Source organism: Mobula hypostoma, chromosome 1, assembly GCF_963921235.1.
Source record: "Mobula hypostoma chromosome 1, sMobHyp1.1, whole genome shotgun sequence".
Classification (NCBI taxonomy): Eukaryota; Metazoa; Chordata; class Chondrichthyes; order Myliobatiformes; family Myliobatidae; genus Mobula; species Mobula hypostoma.
Window position 1 is genome coordinate 50,382,977 of NC_086097.1, and position 24,323 is coordinate 50,407,299.

The 24,323-nt window shown below is 40.8% G+C and overlaps 1 protein-coding gene across 2 annotated transcripts in view; it reads right to left on the reverse strand.

Annotated features, from left to right (window-relative positions):
• Positions 1–15,876, reverse strand: part of LOC134346764 (SERTA domain-containing protein 2-like) — a 49,420-nt gene extending 33,544 nt beyond the window's left edge. For both annotated transcript variants that reach the window (XM_063048388.1, XM_063048379.1), the window contains exon 1: positions 15,663–15,876. The gene's annotated coding sequence lies outside the window, so the exon portion shown is untranslated. The remainder of the gene's footprint in view (positions 1–15,662) is intronic.
• Positions 15,877–24,323: the final 8,447 nt, after the last annotated feature.

Below are 24,323 nucleotides of genomic sequence, written 5' to 3' on the forward strand. Positions count from 1 at the left end.
GCAGTACCACTGATGCGGCAGAGAGGGCCTCAAGATGGCTGTGGCTCAAAAGAGGGGAGCCATGGAGTCATAAGTAGCTAGCCATCTGGACACAAGCTGGGGTCTGATCAGCCCCGGCTGGGTCACCTGGAGGAGGTTGTATGATGTTGAAAGACCCGAAACACCCGATGATTCCAGGAACATCACTGAAGATGTGTCCAGAAGCATCAATAGATGCATGTATACAGCTTTCGACCCAGACTGTGTGGAAAGATCTACACTGAAACTTGGTGCAGCCATTTCAATAAGATGAGATCCACCATTCCACAGTGAAGTCCCAGAAAACCTCTCAGACCCATACATTTCATGTGAAAGGAAAATGTTTGTGCTAATATATCACAAATCTTGTCAGCCAATAAAATAATAAATGTACTGCAAACCTTGACATACAACTGTATAAATATTTGCATGTTTTACAAAGTATATTTTTGGGGAGAAAATCCTTCCTCTGAAAGATCCCACTTTACAGCCATTCCCTTCCAACAAAATAATGTTATTTTGGATGATGTTCATTTTTTAAAAATATTTCTTTAGCTTTCTTAGCCATATCTTAATGTTTTATTTTTCAAATTCCTTAACATGCTTTATTATTCTTATAGTCCTTAAAATCCACATCTTCAATTCTTATTTCTAAGGGACTCTAAAATTGCTTTCTAAATCTAATACATTTGTTCTGCATCTCTGCGATCTCTTTTAAAGTAAAGTAATGCTATCTTGGTTCCATATTACTTTTCCTTTTACTTTACTTCAGTTAGCTCATTCATCTTCCTAACATCTACCTAATCCAATCTGATGTCCTAGTTTTGTTTTCAATTTCACCCCACCCGCCCCCCCCCACCCCGGCCATTTACTGTTGGGTTTTAAACCTCTTCATATTAGTGTCACCCCTCTGAACATGTTCATTCACGTTTAACTGATCCACTCTATCAGTTTTATTATTTGTTCTCTAAGTGTCTACAGTACATCCTCATAGACCTATGGGGATACCTTTCACAAAAGGATTAATGGTGCAAGTGTTGGGAATTTCACTTCAGATGAAAGAATCTTCAGTGTTCATACAGAGCCTTGAAAAAAAAATACTCAGCCCCCACAACTATTTTAACATTTTACTCTCATTTTCTAAATTTAAAATATTGAAGTAGGATTTTTGAGCTAACCTACACTTTGTGCATCATGTCAAATCAAAAGAAAAATTCCAAAACCTGTCAACAATTTATTAAAAATTAAAAACCAAAATTGTGAGGCTAGAAAAAAGTATTCTTCCCCTCAGTAATTACTACATTAATTTTATTCAGGTACAGTACTGTATATTACCTTACCAACTCACCCAAATTATTAGTGTAGAAAATTGGAAGATCACCTGTTTTCAATGAATTCATAAGAATAAATACCCCCTCTCTGTAGGGTTCAACAGTATAGTAGATTTTCAACAGACCAAACTAAAATAAAGACAGAAGAGTGTTCAAGATAAGTCAGGGAAACAATAATAGAGAAGCACAAATCTGGGGAAGGGCACAAGACCATCTCAAATGCACTGAGCATACCTCGAAGCACAATGTAGTCCGTTGTGAGTGGAAAAAACTTGAAACCACGGCCACACTGTCTAGGTTACACCACCCCTCTAAACTTAGTCACCAAAGAATAACACTTGTAAGAGAAGCCTCTTTGACACTGAGTGAGCAAAAGTCAGTGGCTACAACTGGAGACGAAGTTTATGGCTCTGCAATCTCCAAAGCCTTGCACAAAATGGGTATTTATGGAAGATTGGCAAGAAAGCCCTGGCTAAGAAAAAGCATATGCTTGCACATAAAGACTTTGCAAAGCTTCACTTAGAAGATACTATAAAGATGTGGAAGAAGGTCTTGCAGTCAGATGAGACTGAAGTGGAACTTTTTGGCCTCAACAGTAAGTAATGCATGTGGTGTAAATCTAATACTATGCATCAGTCAGGTAAAACCCTATCCCTACTGTAAAGTACAATGGAGGTAGCATCATGCTATGTGAATGCTTTTTCGCAGCGGGGATGGAAATCTGGTTAGGATTGATGGGAAGATGAATACTGTTAAATACAAAGATCCTGGATATAAAACCTGCTAGCCTCTGCCAGAAAGCTTAAATTGGGAAGAAGTTTGTCTTTCAGCAGGACAACTACCCAAGACACACTGCCAGAGTGCAGAGTGCAGAGTGGCTTCTAATGAAGAAAACTGAAGTCTTTGAGTGGCCCAGTCAAAGTCCTGACCTTAACCTGATTGAACATCAGCTGGTTGAGCGGTGTTGCAAAAACAATTTCACAGTGTCAGCAGAATCAAAGAATTTTTATGGGTTTCAGGAAGGCGGGGGGGGGGGGAAGAGTTGGGAGACCATGCACCAGTCATCATAGAGGGGTCAGCAGTGAAAACATGAGGCTCTTCAAGTCCCTGGGTGGCAACATCTCTGAGGATCTGTCCCCGTCCCAACGCATAGAGGCAATCACAAACAAGGCATGCCAGCTGCTCTACTTCATTAGGAGTCTGAGGAGGTCTGGTAAATTTCTACAAATGTACAGCGGAGAGCATTCTGATTGCTGCATCACACTCAGTATGGAGGCTCTGATGCTCAGACTCGGCACAGCCGGCTCCATCACCAAGGACATCATCCAGAGGTGGTGCCTCAAGAGGTCTGTGTCCAATAGTAAGGACCCTCAGCATGCAGGACATTCCCTCCGATCACCACTATTAGGGAGGAGCTACGAGAACCTGAAGACCCACACTCAATCATTTAGAAGCAGCTTTTCCCCTCCATTGTCAGATTTATGAATGGTCCATGAACATTACCTCATTATTCTTTCTCTTTACATTATTTTGTAACTTACAATAATTTTGTCTTTACATTTTACTGCTTCTGCAAGACAAACTAATCTCATGTTATATAACATTGATAATAAACCCAATTCTAACCTTTATGTTTTCAATAAACTACATACAATAACTAATGTATCCAAACTCACTTTAAAAATAAAAGGGGCAATCACCTCTCTTTGGTGGCTTTACTGCAGCATTTAGTTACCAATCTAAAATTTTCATTCTCATTTACAAATTCTACAACCTCTTCCCTTTCATCTCCAACTCCCTCTGGTCTTTTTCCTTCTGCAAGATTTGCTTTCCTCTGTTTCTGGCCTTCTGCAAACTCCCAGCAATCACCCAGTTGAGGTTTCCATTGATTTAAAATGTCTCAATAAAGTTGCCTCTCACTCTTCTGAACTCTAGAAAATAAAGGCCTAGAATAACTAAACAGGAACCACCCTTCAGACTCTTCATTACACTCCCACTACAGCGCGTATACATATATTCTGCATCAGATAACGAGGCAAAATTGTATGCAATACCAGTGGAATTATGTAATTAAACTAGAGCGATTACTGAGAATATTTACAGAGATGTTACTAGGATTGCCAGGATTGAGATTAAGACTAGATCGGAAAGGCTGGAATTGTTTGCCCTGAAGTGAAGGACTCTGTGGAGTGCACTTCAGGAAGTTTATAAAATCATGAGGGGCATAAATAACATGGATGGTTGCACTCTTTTTCTTCCTCCAAAATAGGGAAATCTAAAACTTGATAATTTTAGGGTGAGAGGAGTTAGATTTAAAGGGGAACCAAGGGGTAAACTTCTCCACATATAGCTTGGTGACAGTGGAACGAGCTGCCAGATAAACTGTCATTGTATTGGCTTTTCTACAAATGTTCAAAAGATATTTACAGGTCCACAGATGAGAAAGATTGAAGGATGTGAGTCAAATACAGACAAATGGGATTAGTTTGGAAAGGCACTGTTGCATGGACAACTTGAGCCAAAGGAACTATTTTAGAGCCATAGAGCACTAGAGCACAGAAATAGGCCTGTTAGCCGATCTAGACCATGCTGAACTGTTACTCTGCCAAGTCATATCAACCCACACCTGGCCCACAGCCCTCCATACCCCTTCAGTCCATGTACCTATTCAAACTTCTCTTAAATGTTCCAATCAAACCTGCATTCACCACTTTTCTTGGCAGCTTGTTCCACACTTGCACTACTCTCTAAGTGAAGAAATTCCACCTCAGGTTTCCCTTAAATATTTCACCTTTCACCTGCAACCTATGACCTCTAGTTCTAGTCTCACCCAAACAGTGGAAAAATCCTACTAACACTTACCCTATCTGTTGTGTTCTTTAGACATACCGTGGGTTACTAAGAACAAACCATATTCTGGAAGGATTAAAACCAGAACTTTTATTTACAACAGCAAACAGCTACCATGTTTAACATACAGCCATGCTTTCTAGATCATTCTGTCATTTCTGCGCATACTCCGAACTCTGTCCAATCACCTTTTTACACGTGACATCACATCTTCCTTTCCTTAAAAAGAAAAACAATTAGCAACATTAACCAAAACAAATGCATAATTTAACATGTCTCTATCAGTCTCTCTGGGGGCTGATATACATGAGTATATCTTCTAAGTGGTTCACACAGTTCTTGTGTTTCATTGTCATTTTCATGTGTTGTCTGGTCTGCATCAGTTAACTGACACTCTGAAGTTGGCTCTTTCTTGAGGTCTTTGAGAAGAAATTGCAATTCATTCATTAACTGTGTAATCCCTTTATTATGCTGAGACTTCATCATTTCAATAAAACTTCTCAATTCCTTCACTTGTTCTTTCACTTCTTCAATTGGATCCTGATTCTTGTCACTCTTTGGCTTCAGATCCGTATTGTACTGTACCGGCAAGTTTGGTCTCTGTATGACTTCATACTCTTTCATCAAGTCACTGTATTCTGACTCTGTGTCACTGTCCAGGACTAAGAATCTTTTCACCAAATTCAGTCTCCCACAGGCAGATAAACCCAATATTGACTGTACATATTTTGGCACTACCACAAATGAAAGTATATGCTCAATATTTTTGTGTGATACTTTTGCCACACATGTTCCTTTAACTGGAAGGTCTGCACCTGAATACCCAGTCACTTTTATATTTGTCTGATGTAACTTTGGTCTTGGCTTTAATGCATTAAGCTCAGATTCTGCAAGAACATTTACCTGTGCTCCAGAATATTGTTTTGGTTCACTTGCAATGGAATAGTCCAGTCATCCTTACTTTGTTTGTTTTCACAAAGCACATGTATATAAAACTCCTCACATTCATTTTCAAGCACTGCATTTACATGTTTTATTTCCTTTCTACTTCTGCAACAGCGTAAAAAATGATTACTCTTACCACAGTTTTTGCACATTTTCTGATACACTGGACACTTTTTATGTTGGTGCTCCCGCCCACAGAGATCACAAAGTTTTTTTTCCTGCAGATAACGTCTTGTTCTCTGTCAGTTTCGTTGCCGTTTTATTACTTTTTCTAATATGTTCACGCACAGCGTGTACGTTGCAGTTCTCAATAGAAAGCTCTTTAGCCTGTGACGTCACGGTCTCAGAAGCTTTGCAGAGTGCAACAGCTTTTTCCAAATTCAAATCTTGTTCTACCAGTCTTTCTCTCAGACCATTATCCAGAATGCTGCAATTAATTCTGTCTTTAATGAAAGAGTCTGTAAACTCGCATCTTTTACTGTGGTTTCTCGACTCCGTAATAAATTGATCAATCATTTGACCAGGTCTCTGCCGACATTTGAAAAAAATGTACCGTTCATATGTCACATTGCACTTCTGTATACAAAATGCTTCAAATTTGTCGATTATCTCTGTTAGATTCAAATTATCTCCATTTTCAAAAGTAAAATGGTTATATACCCCAACTGCGTCATCCCCTATTATGTGGAGTAGGATCGCTGCTTTCGTCTTTTCCATTTTATTTTCTGCTCCTATCGTCGATACATAAATTTCAAAACGCTGCTTAAATCTTTTCCAGTTTTCAGCTACGTTTCCAGTCAGCTGAAGCATTGATGGGGGTTGCAAAACTTCCATTTTTAAAGTTGTTAGCAAACAACGAAAAAGTTTGTGCTTATTTTCTCTATTGTCTTCGCTTCTCCCGTGTTAGCGAGACAAATTATTCTTCCAGATCGACTTCTGACACCATGTTGTGTCCTTTCGTGGGTTACCAAGAACAAACCATATTCTGGAAGAATTAAAACTAGAACTTTTACTTACAACATCAAACAGCAACCACATTTAACATACAGCCATGCTTTCTAAATCATTCTGTCATTTCTGCGCATGCTCCGAACTCTGTCCAATCATGTTCTCACACGTGACACGTGATATCAGCACACTATCTATGTCCCTTAATTTTTTTAAATACCCCCATCAAAACTGCCCTCATTCTCCTACACACCAGGGAACAACATTCTAGCTTGTTCAACATTTCTCTGTAACACCAACCTTGTAAATTTTCTCTGTACTCTTTCAATCTTATTAATGCCTTTCCTGTACGTAGGTGACCAGAACTGCACACAGTTTTGGTCTCAGTCTTATACCATTTCATCAAAACTTTTGTCTTCATAAATCAGAGTATTAAGGACTCACTGCTTTGATTTTTGAAAGTTAATGTGCCAAAAACTCTTTCAATGAGCCTATCTATATGTGATGCCACTTTTAATGAATTATGGATCTGTATTCCCAATCCCTCTGTTCTACCCCACTTCTCAGTGCATTACTGTTCTCTGCACAAGTCCTACCCTGGTTTGTCCTTGCAAAGTGCAACAGCTCACACTTTCTTGGTCACCTCCTCAGAAAGCTATAATATTAATTAGACATCACCTACTGGGATCAGATTTGATATCACTGGCATATATCATGAAATTTGTTGTTATGCGGCAGCAGTATATTTAATACACAATAAAAACTGTAAAATAAAGTACATGCATATTAAATTAACTGTAAATTACAATATATATTTTAAAAACTTAAATAAGTAGTGCAAAAAGAAAAAAAAGGTATTAATGTTCATGGGTTCAATGTCCATTCAGAAATCTGATGGCAGAGGGGAAGCAGCTGTTCCTGAAACATTGAGCGTGTGTCTTCAGGCTCCTATACCTTCTCCCTGATGGTAGCAATAAGAAAAGGGCATGTCCTGAGTGATGGGGGTCCTTAATGATAGATGCCACCTTTTTGAGGCATCATGTCCTGGGTGCTGGAGAGGCTAGTGTCCATGGTGGAGTGGACTAAGCTCACAACTTTCTGCAGCTTACTTTGATCCTGTGCAATACCCCATCACACACTCCATCCCCATACCAGTGATGCAGCCAGTTAGAATGCTCTCCACAGTACAGCTGTAGAAACTTGCAAGCATCTTTGGTGACATACCAATTCTCTTCAAACTCCTAATGGTTGAGCCTTCTTTGCAACTACATTGATATGTTGGGCCCAGGATAGATCCTCAGACATGTTGACACCCAGGAACTTGAAACTGCTCACTCTTTCCACTTCAGATCCCTCGATGAGGACTGGTGTGTTTCCTTATCTAACCCTTTCTGAAGTCTACAATCAATCCTCCCGGGAGGGGGGAGAAGATGGCGGCGCGACGACAGCATGCGCGGCCACTTCGGTGATGAATATCTGTTACTTGTCAAGTAGGGGACCGTGCATAATCCTGATTTGATGGAGACAGACGTGAGAGCACAGCGGAATATCTGGAAAACTTCTGAAATGACTGCTTTACTGTGGCTGCTACTGTGTGGTAACCAGAATCTCCGGAGCTGAAGGCCCCAAAATCCTCGGCTTTGTGTGTTTCAGCGGCCGGGGAGGTCGAAGGCGCTCGGGAGGCTGTATCGGAGAGGCTGCTCTGAAGCTTGGAGTTTTCGAACGGATGGACTCAGTGTCGGCTGTGGTTGGCTGCTTCCAAGGTATCGACAAGTTGACGGTGCCTGGAGGTTTATGGCAGGGAGTTTCTCCCTTTTGCAGCCTGCTATCGGGGACTCAGGAGTCGATTGACTCGCAACTTTGAGAACTTTTTTTTTTACTGTGCCTATGGTCTGTTCTTTATCAAATTATGGTACAGTATTGCTTTGCACTGCTGTGACTATATGTTATAATTATGTGGCTTTGTCAGTGTTAGTCTTTGGTCTGTCTTGTTTTCTGTGATATCACTCCGGAGAAACATTGTATCATTTCTTAATGCATGTATGCATTTCTAAATGACAATAAAAGAGGACTGAGTGTTCTCATAATCTAAAAAAAATTCTTTTGTTTTTTTTTTAAGTTGAGTGCAAGGTTGTTGCTTCAACACCACTCAACCAGCTGAGCTACCTCACTTCTGTACGCCTTATCATCCAAAATTCTGCCTGCAATAGTTGTGACATCAGCAAATTTACAGATGGCATTTGAGCTGTGCCTGGCCACACAGTCATGGGTGTAGAAAGAGTAGAGCAGTGGGATAAGCACACATCCTTAAGGTACATCAGTACTGATGATCAGTGAGGTGGAGATGTTATTTCCAATCCGCACAGACTGTGGTTGTCTGGTTAGGAAGTCAAGGATCCAGTTGCAGAGGGAGGTACAGAGGCCCAGGTTCTGGAACTTTTCGATCAGAACTGTGGGAATGATTGCGTTAAACTCTGAACTGTAGTCAATACACAGTAACCTGAGGCAAGTATGAGTATCGTCCAGGTGATCCAAGGCAGTGTGAAGAGCCAATGAGATCACAGCTGCTGCGGACCTATTGTGGCGAATGGCAAATTGCAGTGGATACAGGTACTTGCTTAGGCAGGAGTTGGTTGTAAATCATGACCAACCTCTCAAAGCACTTCATCACTGCAAATGTGAGTGTTACTGGGCAATCGTCATTAAGACAGCTCATACTGATCTTCTTGGGCACTGGTACAATTGTTCCCTTTTGAAGTAGGTGGGAAGTTTTGAATCTAACAATGAGATTGAAAATACACCCGCCAGTTGGCTGGCACAGGTATTCAGAGACCTACAAGGGACACCATCAGGTTGCCCTGCCAGGGTTCACCCCCTTGAAAGACATTCTGATGTCAGCCTCTGAGACAGAGATCACAGGTTCACCAGATGCTGTATAACAGGCACATCACGTTGATTACCCCTAATAATGTCCTGCCTATCCAAATACAGTGCATTCTGGTTAATTGGGACACATCGGGACCAGAACATTTTGGCCCAATTAAGTGGCTGCCTCATTTGTCAAAGTTTCATGGAAAATAAAAAAGATGTTAAAAAGGCAAACTATGGTTTAACTGAGGAACAACTTATGAAATGAAATACAGAACAATTCAGTACACTATCAATACTACCATAGTACTATAAAACTGTAATAGTTATTGATGGACAAATTACACTGTCATGCTCTTTTGATTGCAAATAAACAAAATCAGCAGATAACTAATGTAGATAATGGACTGACTTCATACAATGCTTTTGATGATTGCATCCTCCAAAGCTTCATTTACATTGTAACATTCAAGATTATTGTTGATATCTTTGAACTCTTTGTAGTTTCTAACTTAGTGAAGTAGTGAAAATCATTTCATTTTGCACTCACGGCCATTTCTGGCATCTCCAAGCCTGAATGCTTGAAACTGCAGTGAGGAAAACAGTTCTGAATTGTCTTACTACTTATTTCTCACCAACTATCAGTGACAAAAACCACTGCTTTTTGAACACAAACACATGCAACTGATGCTATTTAAAAACTGATTGCTCTAAACACAGCATAGAGCCTAACCACCACACAAGTGCGTACAACTGACAGTAATTAGAAACCGTTCAGCAACAGTCTCCAGCCCCAATCAGCATAGCAGCCCAAATGAATGAAGGGAATCCCAACCATTTTCTTGATTTAGTTTTCATTCTTTAAGCACTGTTCCAAATAAACGGCTGCCCGGTTAACCAAACGCCTAAAAACCAGAACCCACCGTACATATATATCTTGTCCCTTAGAATACCTTCAAATAATTTACCCACTACTGATGTCAGGCTAAGGGTGTTTTAAATACGTCTGTCAGGGCACTTCAATTTCTACGCTAGCCTCCCACGAGGTCTGAGGGGACACGTTGCCATGCCCTGGAAACCAATCCACACTAATTATCCTCAAGACAGCAAGAATTTCCTCTTCTGCAATCCAGATATGATTCATGACCTCACTACTGTTTTACCCTAGTTTCATAGTCCCTGCATCTATCTCCTGAGTTAATACAGATGCAAAGAATCCATTTAAGGTCGCCCCCATCTCTTTTAGCTCCATGTATTGATGACTGCGCTGAACGTCAAGTAGACTAATTTTGTCTCTTGCTATCCTTAATATATCTGTAGAAGTCCTTAAGATTCTCCTTCATCTTTTCTGCCAGAACAACCTCAAGCTTTCTTTTAGCCTTCTTGATTTCCATCTCAAGTGTTCTCTTGCATTACTTAAACTCAAGTGCCTCATTTGTTCCTTACAGTTTACATCTGCCATGCACCTCCTCCTTCTTAAACAGGGCCTCAATATCCTTGGGAACCAAGGTTCCCCAAGCCTGCTAGCATTGCCTTTTATTCTAAAAGGAATATAAGAAGTCTGTTCACTCAATATTCCACTTTTGAGGGCCTCCCATTTACCAAGCATCCTTTTGCTGGAAAACAACCCATCCCACAAGACATAGGAGCAGAATTAGGCCACGAGGCCCATAGAATCTGCTCCGCCATTCAATCATTGCCTATTTATTAACCCTCTCAACCTCATTTTCCTGCCTTTCCTGGTAACCTTTGACTCCCTGACTAACCAAGAACCTATCAGCAACAGAATCAGAATCAAGTTTAGCATCACCGGCATATGTCATGAAATTTGTTAACTTTACAGCAGCAGTACAATGATAAATAAATATAGAGAAAAAAATTTGGAGTTACATTATACAAGCGCAGTTTGACTAATACTTTGTAAAGCCTCCACATTATATCCTTGCTGTTATATTCTAGTCCTCTCAAAATAAATGCTAACATTGCAGTTGCTTTCCTTACTCCAAATCAAGTTAACCTTTACAGAATCTTGCACAAGGACTCCCAAGTCCCTTTACAACTCTGATTTTTGAATTTTCTCCTTGTTTAGAAAATAGCCCATGACTTGGTTTCTTCTACCAAAGTGCAAGACTACATAATTCCCTATACTACATTCTATCTGCCCATTCTACCAAATTGTCTAGGTCCTTCTGCAGACTCCCTGCTTCCTCAACATTATCTGGAACTCTACCGATCTTCATATCATCTGCAAACTTAGCCACAAGCCATCAATTCCATCATCTAAATCACTGACATGTAACGTGGGGGGAAAAAAAGCAGTCCCAATACCCACCCCTGCAGAACACCACTTGTCACCAGCAGCCAACCAGAAAAGGCCCCCTTTATTCCCAATCTCTAAGCAGCCCCACGTGCGGCACCTTGTCTAAGACCTTTTGTAGATCCAAGTAAATAACATCCACTGACTCTCCTTTGTCTATTCTACCTGTTATTTCCTCGAAGAATTCCAACAGATTTGTCAGGCAAGGTTTTCCCTTCAGGAAACCATGCTGACTTTAGCATAACTTATCATGCACCTCCACATACCTTGAAATCTCATCCTTCATAATGGATTCCAATATCTTCCAAACCATTGAAGACAGGCTAACTGGACTAAAATTTCCTTTCTTTTGTTTCCTTCCCTTCATATTTCATCTTCTCTCTCCTTACGGTTTTAGTTCTCCTGCTAGTTTTTAAAAAAGGTTTCACAATCTTCTAAATTCCCACTAATTTTTGCTAAAATAAATGCCCCCTCTTTTGCTTTTATGCTGTCTTTGACTTCCCTCGTCAATCACAGTTGCCTCATCCTATCTTTAGAATACTACTTCATCTTTGGGATGTATCTATCCTGTGCCTTCTGAACTGCCCCCAGGAACTCCAGCCAGTGCTGTTCCATCATTAACCCTGCTAGTGTCACCTTCTACCTTCCACTGTGTATGGAAGGAAAGGTACCATTAAGCCAACCTCAGCGCATCAGCTCGGTTTAGGAAACATTATGAGAATATACAGGGAAGACACTGAAATGTGTGCTCTCAGCACAATGACACCAAAACGACAAGGCAACGTTCGCGCGCGTGTGTGTGTGTGTGTGTGTGTGTGTGTGTGTGTGTGTGTGCGCATGCGCACACATGTGCCAGGAGTGCATATACCAAGTGCTCTCTGTCATACCTCTCTTTTACACTTCATATATCTGAAGAACCCTTTGGTATTCTCTTCATTATTATTGGCTAGCTTACATTCGTATTTCAGCCTTTCCTTCTTTATGACTTTTTTTAGTTACCTTCTGTTGGTTTTTAAAAGTTTCCCAATCCTCAAACTTCCCACTAACTTCTGCTCTATAATATGCTCTTTTTGAGTTTTATAATGGCTTTGACTTCTCTTGTCGACCACGGTTGTGTCATCTTGCCTTTAGAATACTTCAAAAACACGAGAAAATCTGCAGATGCTGGAAATCTAAGCAAGACACACAAAATGCTGGAGGAACTCAGCAGGCCAGGCAGCATCTATGGAAAAAAGTAAACAGTCGACGATTCGGACTGATACCCTTCATCAGATGGGGACTGTTCCCTCAGATCAATAGTTCCACCATGCTCAACTTTTTGGTTCTTGTCTTTGTATATAGGCTTAACATCTACTTCCATCATAACTACTCCATTAGCTGCATTGCAAGGGAAGCAGAGTGTCAGGGCATGTAGTGGATTTCCTTTCTGTATAACTGACTCCAAGGATGGTCTCACCAACACCCTATATAGTTATATTAAACAGCTTTGCTCCTTAACATGTTTACTTACACTACAGACTAAAAATACCATTTGCCTTTCTAATTGCCTGCTTCTCCTGCATATTAGCTTTCAGTGACTTGTATACAAGGACACTTATAACATCGACATTTCCAAATCTTTTATCATTTCAAAAAGTCCCAGCTTTTCTTCTCAACTGAAAGAGACCCTTTTGCATTTTTCCTCCCAGACTATTGCCCATTCACTAAGCTTGTCTACCTTGTCTTGAAACCTTTTTGACCTCACTCACATGCTCACTTAGTTTTGTGGTATCAGCTAACATAGAACATTTGGTCCACGCAGTGAAATTATTGATATAAATTGTGAATAGTTTGAACTTTGTTGTTCTGTATGGCAGGTGTTTTTTTCTTTTTACACTTCTGATGAAGTGTGGCCCAGGAGGGGCAGACACAAGTCTGTCGATTTGGGAGCCGGGGGAACTCTATCACAAACCACCAGTCACAGCTTTCTAACCCAAGAGGGACCCTTTTCTTTCTACTCTTATTTAATACAAGTTAACTAGTTCTTAATTAACAGCAATATGCTAGCTACAATATTTTTTGCTTTTCTTAACTAAGTGGACATATCAGATAACTTATATCAGGCATTATATTTCTCAGAATATTTTAAGACACCTTATATCAAATGTAGTACCTTAAAGCACAGCGATTGCATTTGTGAATGAAATACTGGAATGCTGTAGGAAATGCCTTCAAACGGCTACAGTATGCTCTGTGCTCTTACGTTCCCTCCACAAATCTCTGACTCTTCATACTTCCCTGAGATTCGCTTAACAACCAGCCTTTTACCAAGATTTTAGTCAACAATTATCTTTTTTTCGGTTTGGAGTCAATTTCTGACAATATACCTTTCAGGAATTTGGGGATTTTTTTGCTACATAAGCAATACTTATAGAGTAAATAGATTAAACTTTATATGGTACTTGATTACCAGACACTTAAAGTATTGTGCATCTTAATTCATTGACTCAGAAATTCTAAATGCCACAGCATATATCACGTTTTAAACAAAGAATCAGAGGATAAACTGAAAAGATGTGGTCATGCCTACTTGAGTTGTTTAAAAAAGGATATCATATTACCACCATGCAATTTGGTATTTATGAATCCAAATTGTAAAACTATTGTTTCAACCAGATTTTGACCCAGTGCAAATAGCAGTGTGGATACATGTTGTATAAAAGACTGCTGGAACATGTAGGCTAAACTAGCCTCTAAAATGTCTGAATATTAAATGTGATATCAAAAGGTGTTCTTAAAAAACTTCCAAACTTTCAAAGATTTCTCACATGAACTCTGACTCCAAGTTATTGCTTTTTGTATTGTCACTTGATTCATCATTATAATGCTCTTCAAAACTAAAAGACGAGAAATACTGAAAGCCCTTATCTGCAGAGAAAGAGCTCAAAAGATTAATATTTTCAGGACGACCCTTCATCAGAATACATTCCTGCAAACCACAGAAAATATCCCAAGCATTTCTAGTTTTTATTTTGGATTTTCAACATCCATACATAACTTCAATCTTATCAAAATAATTGATTAAAGAAAAGCAAAAAATAACATTTGGCTTAAAGCAATGACATTAACCATGAAGCTCATAGTTATCACTTTGTCCCTAGTGTAACATCCATTGCAATGAACCAATTACATGACTTTCTGCAAAAAAACATGTTAACAGACACCAAAAAGACAATACGAAATTAATTTGATTTTCATTCATTGCCATTACTAAATGTTATTATGAGAAAAGAAAAGGTGTTTAATGGGGTGTTTTTGATTCCCCCCCCCCACCAAGGCTGTTTCTTGATTTCCCCCTTCCTACTTTCCAAATCCCTCCCAATCCTCTGTTGAACCAATGGCACTAAATGAATTCTGGCTCCCAAGCCAGTCTCCCCCCCACAAGGAATCTGTCAGCCTCCTTGTTCAGATAGAGCTTCTGTCATCTTCAGTGAAGGAGTCGTCCCACTAGCAATAAGTGTGAGCAATCACTGGAACGCCGAGTGATCTGTCATTGGCTTCAGGTCACAGATTCTGAAAACTAATTAATATTTATACATTCCCCAAAGAACATCTTACACACTAAGTTTTCCTTCTCCACGTTCCCTGGGACACGACAGACATCCGAGTAGAAAGTTTCAGTATCACTCTATTTGCACAGAACAGGGATCTTAAAAGATGATAGGATCATTGTCGATACAAATGGTCATGTGATTCATAAGATTCTTCAGAAACCATCGATCCTTTTCAATTTATTTTAATAATCTGTCGGGAAAATCTCACGAATCCACCCCTTCCCAGTCCTTTATCTGCTCTTTAATTGGGTGCAAAATTACATTCTTTTAATTGGGACATTATCTGCCAAAGCGTCGATCTGGCGAAGTCGTCTGACAGACCAAGCGTTAACAACCAGTTCTCCCAAAGTACCTGGAAGTCGAATGGGCTGGAAGAGTAACATACTAAAACGTACCAGACTGTAACTAAAGAAATCCTGTAAACCAAATATTATAAACTGTAGGCGTTTTTTTACACTCGCCTTTCAAATGCAAGAATTCTGTTAAACAGATGCCTATTAAAACCCCTTTGCCTATACAAAATCCCTTTACACATTTAAAACATATCGGGCACTTTTTCCACATACTAGATAGCACTGAAGATTCTACAAAATCAGCTTTCTCAATAAACTCTTCACGACAACCATTACGGTCCTGGAGCTTCAAAAGGCAGTCCTGGTTATTCAATGGCTTGTATATTACAAATACGACGTTGATTGTATAAGAAGATTTTTACTTTGCTCTGCCATAATTGTGTAAAATGCTTATCTACCACAAAATAAACCGAATGTCTAATACGCCTCCAACACCCACCTTAATGCAGAGGGGACTTTTGTAACTTCCTTCTGTCGACTAGCAAAGGGCACAGTAGGGTAACAGATTAATCAGTAATGTTAGTGGAAAGGCAGTCTCTCAGAGACATTTACGCCAATATATCTTGGATCTACTTCGCAGGTCGTTTCCAAAGCCGGTACATTTCCCACAGAGGCGACGTTCCAAAATCTTTCACTCACGTCGCTTGCTCAAAAGCGACTCTAAACCTCAGACCGTCGAAACTACGCGAAAGATACTCGGTGATTGACAGTTCGTCAGGTGCGCGCTCCGTCATTGGAGGAAGGCATCGTCCAGGCCACCAAGGGCGATTTGTTATTGGCTTATGTCTTGCCTCACTCGTTACGGCCGCCCTAATTTTGACCAATCAAGGCTGTGTGGGTGCGCGCGCGCTCGTGTGTATGTATCGTAGCTGAGCGGGTGCCCGCACAGCGAGCGGAAACGTGGGATGTGCTTTAACCCGCGAGAGAGCGCACTATTTATTAATTATGTGTCTGTAACAGAGGTATGGCGTTAAAAGTGCATATCTTCACTAGCTTCTTATACAGTAACGAGTCAGTGGTGAATTTGCAGTAACCTAATTCTCGATTTTGAGCATGGTTAAACACGTTCAAGGCATGGAATAGTTAAATCCCCAGCAGTCAGTGGTGACGGAGTTAAAGTGTGCTGGAGGCAGCTTTTACTAGAGCTCCTTGGCGTTAGCAGAGGTGCGATATTTCTGTTGAGCAACCACTGGCTAATCTTTGACGGACCATTTATCGTCGTTGCGTGAACAGTACCGAAACATAGTTCCTTACAAATCAATTATTTCTATTGAAAATATTCCCTGTTGTTTTCGATTAATCTGCACTTTGCTGGAATTCGTCCGCGTAGCTAATCCGTTTATTGGCATTTGTTTTGCGGCCGGAGAAGACCCACTTTTAACTTCTCTGTCATATACTTGGGTAACATGACGACAGCAATGATTGTAACTGCGTCTTAATGTAATCGTGAGATAGATATTATCTGGGGGTGAATTGTAGGCTAGACAGAAAAAAAAGTTAAGAATAGAATACTGGCAAACTGAAGAAAATGTTTGTAAAGAGTTTAGCACAAAGTTGCAAATGCAGAAAAAAAGTTAAAATTAATATGTTATTGGATAGCGAAGTATTGCTCCTTAAAGGTTACTATTTTTCCAGACATTTCCTGTCGCACAGCACTTGTAAATGGTAGGTTGCACAAAGGAGACCGAATAAGAATATTGTGCGAAGTTTTGGTAGGATTTACAAATTGGGTTAAGAAACGCCTGAAAAAGAGGAGGAGTTGAATGTCTTCCTTTTCTGAAAACGCCCCGTGAATGTAATTGTTTTGATTGAAAGGATCATTGACTTGGCCAAACCATTTAACAAACTTCTGCTTTCATCTTCTCTCTCTTCCCACAATCATATTAGGATTAATATTTCCCTTCATCTTTCAGCCCACCGTTTTTCACGTGCCGTTGGCAGTGTTTTGCCTCCGTTCCTACACCTCCCATTTCAGCCTTCTGATGGTACCATTCTCTGCACAACACAGGTCCACTACTCCGTTATTATAAGTTTCATCCAGAGCTACAACACCCTTCCGACCACAGGATAAAGAGTTCTGCCTTTATACCTCCTCCTTCCTTCTCACATTCTAATACCACAGCGCTCCTTCCAGATAAAACAGTAAGTTAGTTGTACTTTCAATTTAATATACTGTTTCCATTACTCTTAATGCAATTGGAAAATCAAAAGGCAGTTTGGTGGCCATTGTGCAGAACATCATTCATTCTGCAAACTTGTGTTACTTTAATTCTCAACCTATTCCCATGTAGTTCTTTCTGCTCTGGTCTCCCAGTATTCCAATGAAGCTTGAGGAATGGAAGTCCACTTTTTGATTGGGAACTTCACTATTTTCCAAGTTAACTACTGAGTTCAGGAACATCAAATCATAACCACTGCCCCACTGTGTCATAGAGCATATGTACAGTATAAGGGTGCTAGTATTCCCATTTATATTTCCTACAGATCAATCTCTTCATTGAGTCCTGTGCAGGTATAGCATGGAAATAATGGCCCCTTAGGCTCACAGAATCCAGGTCTAACCATGAAGAACCCATTTGTATCCTAATCCATTTTATTCTGCCATATTCCCATCAACACTCTCCAGCCTAGCTTCTACCACTCATCTGCACGCTAGAGACAGTTTACAGAGACCACGGAAACCTACATAATCACAGGGAGAAGATGCAAATTCTGCATGGATTGCACCAAAGCTATCCAGGTTGTAGGAACTGGACAGCAGCACTGCTGGGTATGGTGGCACAACTAGGTATCTGCCAGAGCACAGCAGTTTGTGTAATGCTTTACAGTGCTAGCAATCCGGGTTCATTTTGCCGCTGTCTGTAAGAGTTTTGTACATTCTCTCGGCGACAGTTTGGGCTTCCTCTCACATTCTAAAGACATAAAATCTTTATGTAAGTTATGGGCATTGAACGTTGGTGCCAGAAGCATGGTGAAACTTGTGGGTTACACCAGCACATCAACGGATTGTGTTGGTCGTTGACACAAAGAACAATTTCAATGTGTGGTTCAATGTAAATTGACAAATAAAGCTAATTTTTGTCATTAGATATATCCCAGTGTTATGATGCTTATTATTTTCATTCTATTTTGCCTTGTACAATGGTAATTTATCTTAATCCCTTTCTTTTCATCTACTGCAGCATTTTATATTCTCTCCCCCAAGCTGTTCCTCATTCCTGCAATTCAAAAGTATTTTGTTGGCTATCAAACATTTTAACCCGTAATCTTCATTCTTGTTGTAAAATAACTGCAGTGTATCGATAATATACATGCAAAAATGACCCAGTCTCTGTAATAACGCTAAGGAGATAGAGGGGAAGTGTTTTCCCATTGAAATGAAGGGTTGAAATATACATAGGCAATTTCTGAAAATTCCTCTTTTTAACTTTTGATTTCTATAGGCAATTTTAATTGCCTTATAAACTAAAAGTATACAGTGTCTTGAAAAAGTATTCAGCCCCCAAACCTTTGTTCACATAAATGAGTATTACAACCAGGGATTTTGATTAATTTAACTGAGAACTTTTATTTGTGAATAACATGGTTCTTTTTTCATTGTAGAGCCCAAAAAGTAGAGACAATGGTAAAGCACAAAAAACTAAAAATTCAAAACCTGAAATGTCGGCAGTTTAAAAGTACTCATCCTCGTTTGATCAGTACTTAGTTGAACCACCTCTCACAGCTATTGCAGCCAGTTGTCTTTTTGGATAAGTCTCTATTAGCTTTGTACAATGTGATGGAGTGAGATTTGCCCATTCCCCCTGCAAAATTGCTCAAACTGTGCCAGGTGAGTTGGGGAGTGGCAGTGGACAGCAAACTTGAGGTCTTGCCGGAGGTGTTCGATTCGGTTAAGGTCAGGACTCTGACTGGGCCACTCAAGGACATCATTGTCTACATTTGAAGCCACTTCATGGTTGCTCCAGTCGTGTGCTTTGGGTTGTTGCCCTGCTGAAATATGAACTCCCTCCCCAGCGTAAGCTTTCTGGCAGATACTGTAGCCATTAGTAAGACATGATTGCAGGAGGGGCAGGACTGGCAGCTCAGTGTTCCAGGGTTCCATTATTTTACATGCAACAGAGCGAAAGGGATTAAAGAGGGAGAGGTGGCGTGACTAGCCTGGGAAAATGTCATGGCAGTGCTCAGTCAGGACAGACTGGAGAACTCATCTAGTGAGGCTTTATGGGTAGAAATGAGGAATAAGAAAGGCATGACCATGTATCACTAGAGAGGTAGTGCTGAGCAAACTTGTGGGCCTGAAGTTATATGAGTCCCTTGGTCCTGATGGAATGTATCCCAGGGTACTAAACAAAATGGCAAACGTTACAGTAGAGGTTTTAGTGATAACTTAGCAAAATTCGCTGGACTCTGGGAAGGTTCTGACGGATTGGAAGATGGCAAAGGTCACACCACTGTTCAAAAAATGATGTAGGCAAAAGGCAGGTAACTACATGCCAGTTAGTTTAACATCTGTAGTTGGGAAAATGCTTGAGGCTATCATTAAAGAAGAAATCTGGAAAGAAATAGATCCATCAGGCAGATGCAGCATTGATTCAGCAAAGGCACGTCCTGTTTGACAAACTTACTGGAGTTCTTTGAGGATATAAAGAACGCAGTGGATAGAGGGGAACAGATGGATGTTATTTACTTGGATTTCCAGAAGGCGTACAATAAGGTGCCATGTAAAGGACTTATCCATAAGATAAGGATGCAGAGTTGGGGTTGATATATTAGCACGGATAGAGGATTGGTTAACAAATAGAAAGCAGAGAGTTGGGATACACGGGTGTTACTCTGGTTGGCAATCAGTGGTGAGTGGTGTGCCACAGGGTGCTAGTTCCACAACTGTTCGTGATATACATTAACAATCTGGAAGAGGGGACCAAATGTAGTGTTTCTAAGTTTGCTGATGATTCTAAATTGAGTGGAAAAGCAAATTGTGCAGAATATATGGAGAGTCTACAGAGAGATGTAGATAGGTTAAGTGAATGGGCAAGGGTCTGGCAGATGGAGTACAATGTTGGTAAATGCAAGGTCATCCACTTTGGAAAGAAAAATGGAAGAGCAGATTATTATTTAAATGATAAAAAATTGTGGCATGCTGCTGTGCTGATGGACTTGGGAGTACTTGTGCATGAAGCATAAAAAGTTGGTTTGCAGGTTCAGAGGCTATCAAGAAAGCAAATGAAATGTTGGCCATCACTAGAGGGATTAAATTTAAGAGCAGGGAGGTTATGCTGCAACTCTATAGGGTACTGATGAAGCCATACTTGGAGTACTGCATGCAGTTCTGGTCTCCTTACTTGAAGAAGGATACGCAAACACGAGGAAATCTGCAGATGATGGAATTTCAAGCAACACACATAAAAGTTGCTGGTGAATGCAGAAGGCCAGGCAGCATCTCTAGGAAGAGGTACAGTTGATGTTTCAGGCCGAGACCCTTCGTCAGGACTAGATGAAGGGTCTCGGCCCGAAACATCGACTGTGCCTCTTTCTATCGATGCTGCCTGGCCCACTGCGTTCACCAGCAACTTTTATGTGTGTTGCTTGAAGAAGGATATATTGGGTTTGGAGGTGGTGCAGAGGAGGTTCACCAGGTTGATTCCAGAGATGAGGGGGTTTGTCTATGAGGAGAGATTGAGTCACCTGGGACTGTACTTGCTGGAATTCATGAGAATGAGAGGAGATCTTATAGAGACATATAAAATTATGAAAGGGATAGATAAGGTAGAGGCAAGAAAGTTGTTTCCACTGGTAGGTGAGCCTAGAACTGGGGGACATAGCCTCAAGATTCAGGGGAGTAGGTTTAGGATGGAGATGAGGAGGAACTGCTTTTCTCAGAGTAGTGAATCTATGGAAATCTCTGCCCAATGAAGCAGTGGAGGCTAGCTCAGTAAATATATTTAAGACAAGGTTGGATATATTTTAGCATAGTAGGAGAATTAAGGGTTATGGGGAAAAGGCAAGTAGATGGAGATGAGTCCATAGCCAGATCAGCCATGATCTTATTGAATGGCGGAGCAGGCTCAATGGGCCAGATGGACTACCCCTGATCCTATTTCTTCTGTTCTTATGTTAATGGGGCTATATTATAAACCACCCAGCAATCAGTGGGATTTAGAGGAATAAATTTGTAGAGAGGTTGTAGACTGTCACAAGAAACATGAGGTTGTGATAGTAGATGATTTTAACTTTTCACCCATCGACTGTAGCTACCATGCTGTAAAAGGGCTGGATGGTAAAGAATTTGTCAAGTGTATTCAGGAAAGTTTTCTTCATCAGTACACAGAAGTCCCAATGAGAGAGTCTGTGATACTTGATCTCCTATCAGGGAATGAGACAGGGCAGGTGACAGAAGTTTGTGTAGGGCAACACTTTGCATCTAGTGATCATAATAGAAAATAGGTGCAGGAGTAGGCCATTCGGCCCTTCGAGCCTGCACCACCATTTATTATGATCATGGCTGATCATCCAACTCAGAACCCCGCCCCAGCCTTCCCTCCATACCCCCTGACCCCTGTAGCCACAAGGGCCATATCTAACTCCCTCTTAAACATAGCCAATGAACTGGCCTCAACAGTTTGCTGTGGCAGAGAATTCCACAGATTCACCACTCTCTGTGTGAAGAAGTTTTTCCTAATCTCGGTCCTAAAAGGCTTCCCCTCTATCCTCAAACTGTGACCCCTCGTTCTGGACTTCCCCAACATCGGGAACAATCTTCCTGCATCTAGCCTGTCCAATCCCTTTAGGATCTTATACGTTTCAATCAGATCCCCCCTCAATCTTCTAAATTCCAACGAGTACAAGCCCAGTTCATCCAGTCTTTCTTCATATGAAAGTCCTGCCATCCCAGGAATCAATCTGGTGAACCTTCTTTGTACTCCTTCTATGGCAAAGATGTCTTTCCTCAGATTAGGGGACCAAAACTGCACACAATACTCCAGGTGTGGTCTCACCAAGGCCTTGTACAACTGCAGTAGTACCTCCCTGCTCCTGTACTCAAATCCTCTCGCTATAAATGCCAGCATACCATTCGCCTTTTTTACCGCCTGCTGTATCTGCATGCCCACTTTCAATGACTGGTGTATAATGACACCCAGGTCTCGTTGCACCTCCCCTTTTCCTAATCGGCCACCATTCAGATAATAATCTGTTTTCCTATTTTTGCCACCAAAGTGGATAACTTCACATTTATCCACATTAAATTGCATCTGCCATGAGTTTGCCCACTCACCCAACCTATCCAAGTCACCCTGCATCCTCTTAGCATCCTCCTCACTGCTAACACTGCCACCCAGCTTCGTGTCATCCGCAAACTTGGAGATGCTGCATTTAATTCCCTCATCCAAGTCATTAATATATATTGTAAACAACTGGGGTCCCAGCACTGAGCCTTGCGGTACCCCACTAGTCACCGCCTGCCATTCTGAAAAGGTCCCGTTTATTCCCACTCTTTGCTTCCTGTCTGCTAACCAATTCTCCACCCACACCAATACCTTACCCCCAATACCGTGTACTTTAAGTTTCCACACTAATCTCCTGTGTGGGACCTTGTCAAAAGCCTTTTGAAAATCCAAATATACCACATCCACTGGTTCTCCCCTATCCACTCTACTAGTTACATCCTCAAAAAATTCTATGAGATTCGTCAGACATGATTTTCCTTTCACAAATCCATGCTGACTTTGTCCGATCATTTCTCCGCTTTCCAAATGTGCTGTTATCACATCCTTGATAACTGACTCCAGCAGTTTCCCCACCACCGACGTTAGGCTAACCAGTCTATAATTCCCCGGTTTCTCTCTCCCTCCTTTTTTAAAAATTGGGGTTACATTAGCCACCCTCCAATCCTCAGGAACTAGTCCAGAATCTAACGAGTTTTGAAAAATTATCACTAATGCATCCACTATTTCTTGGGCTACTTCCTTAAGCACTCTAGGATGCAGACCATCTGGCCCTGGGGATTTATCTGCCTTCAATCCCTTCAATTTACCTAACACCACTTCCCTACTAACATGTATTTCACTCAGTTCCTCCATCTCACTGGACCCTCTGTCCCTTACTATTTCTGGAAGATTATTTATGTCCTCCTTAGTGAAGACAAAACCAAAGTAATTATTCAATTGGTCTGCCATGTCCTTGCTCCCCATAATCAATTCACCTGTTTCTGTCTGCAGGGGACCTACATTTGTCTTTACCAGTATTTTCCTTTTTACATATCTATAAAAACTTCTACAGTCCGTTTTTATGTTCTCTGCCAGTTTTCTCTCATAATCTTTTTTCCCCTTCCTAATTAAGCCCTTTGTCCTCCTCTGCTGAACTCTGAATTTCTCCCAGTCCTCAGGTGAGCCACTTTCTCTGGCTAATTTGTATGCTACTTCTTTGGAATTGATACTATCCCTAATTTCTCTTGTCAGCCACGGGTGCACTACCTTCCTTGATTTATTCTTTTGCCAAACTGGGATGAACAATTGTTGTAGTTCATCCATGCAACCTTTAAATGCTTGCCATTGCATATCCACCGTCAATCTTTTAAGTGTCATTTGCCAGTCTATCTTAGCTAATTCACGTCTCATACCTTCAAAGTTACCCCTCTTTAAGTTCAGAACCTTTGTTTCTGAATTAACTATGTCACTCTCCATATTAATGAAGAATTCCACCATATTATGGTCACTCTTACCCAAGGGGCCTCTCACGACAAGATCGCTAATTAACCCTTCCTCATTGCTCAAAACCCAGTCCAGAATAGCCTGCTCTCTAGTTGGTTCCTCGACATGTTGGTTCAAAAAACCATCCCGCATACAGTCCAAGAAATCCTCTTCCTCAGCACCTTTACCAATTTGGTTCACCCAGTCTACATGTAGATTGAAGTCACCCATTATAACTGCTGTTCCTTTATTGCACACATTTCTAATTTCCTGTTTAATACCATCTCCGACCTCACTACTACTGTTAGGTGGCCTGTACACAACTCCCACCAGCGTCTTCTGCCCCTTAGTGTTACACAGCTCTACCCATATCGATTCCACATCTTCCCGGCTTATGTCCTTCCTTTCTATTG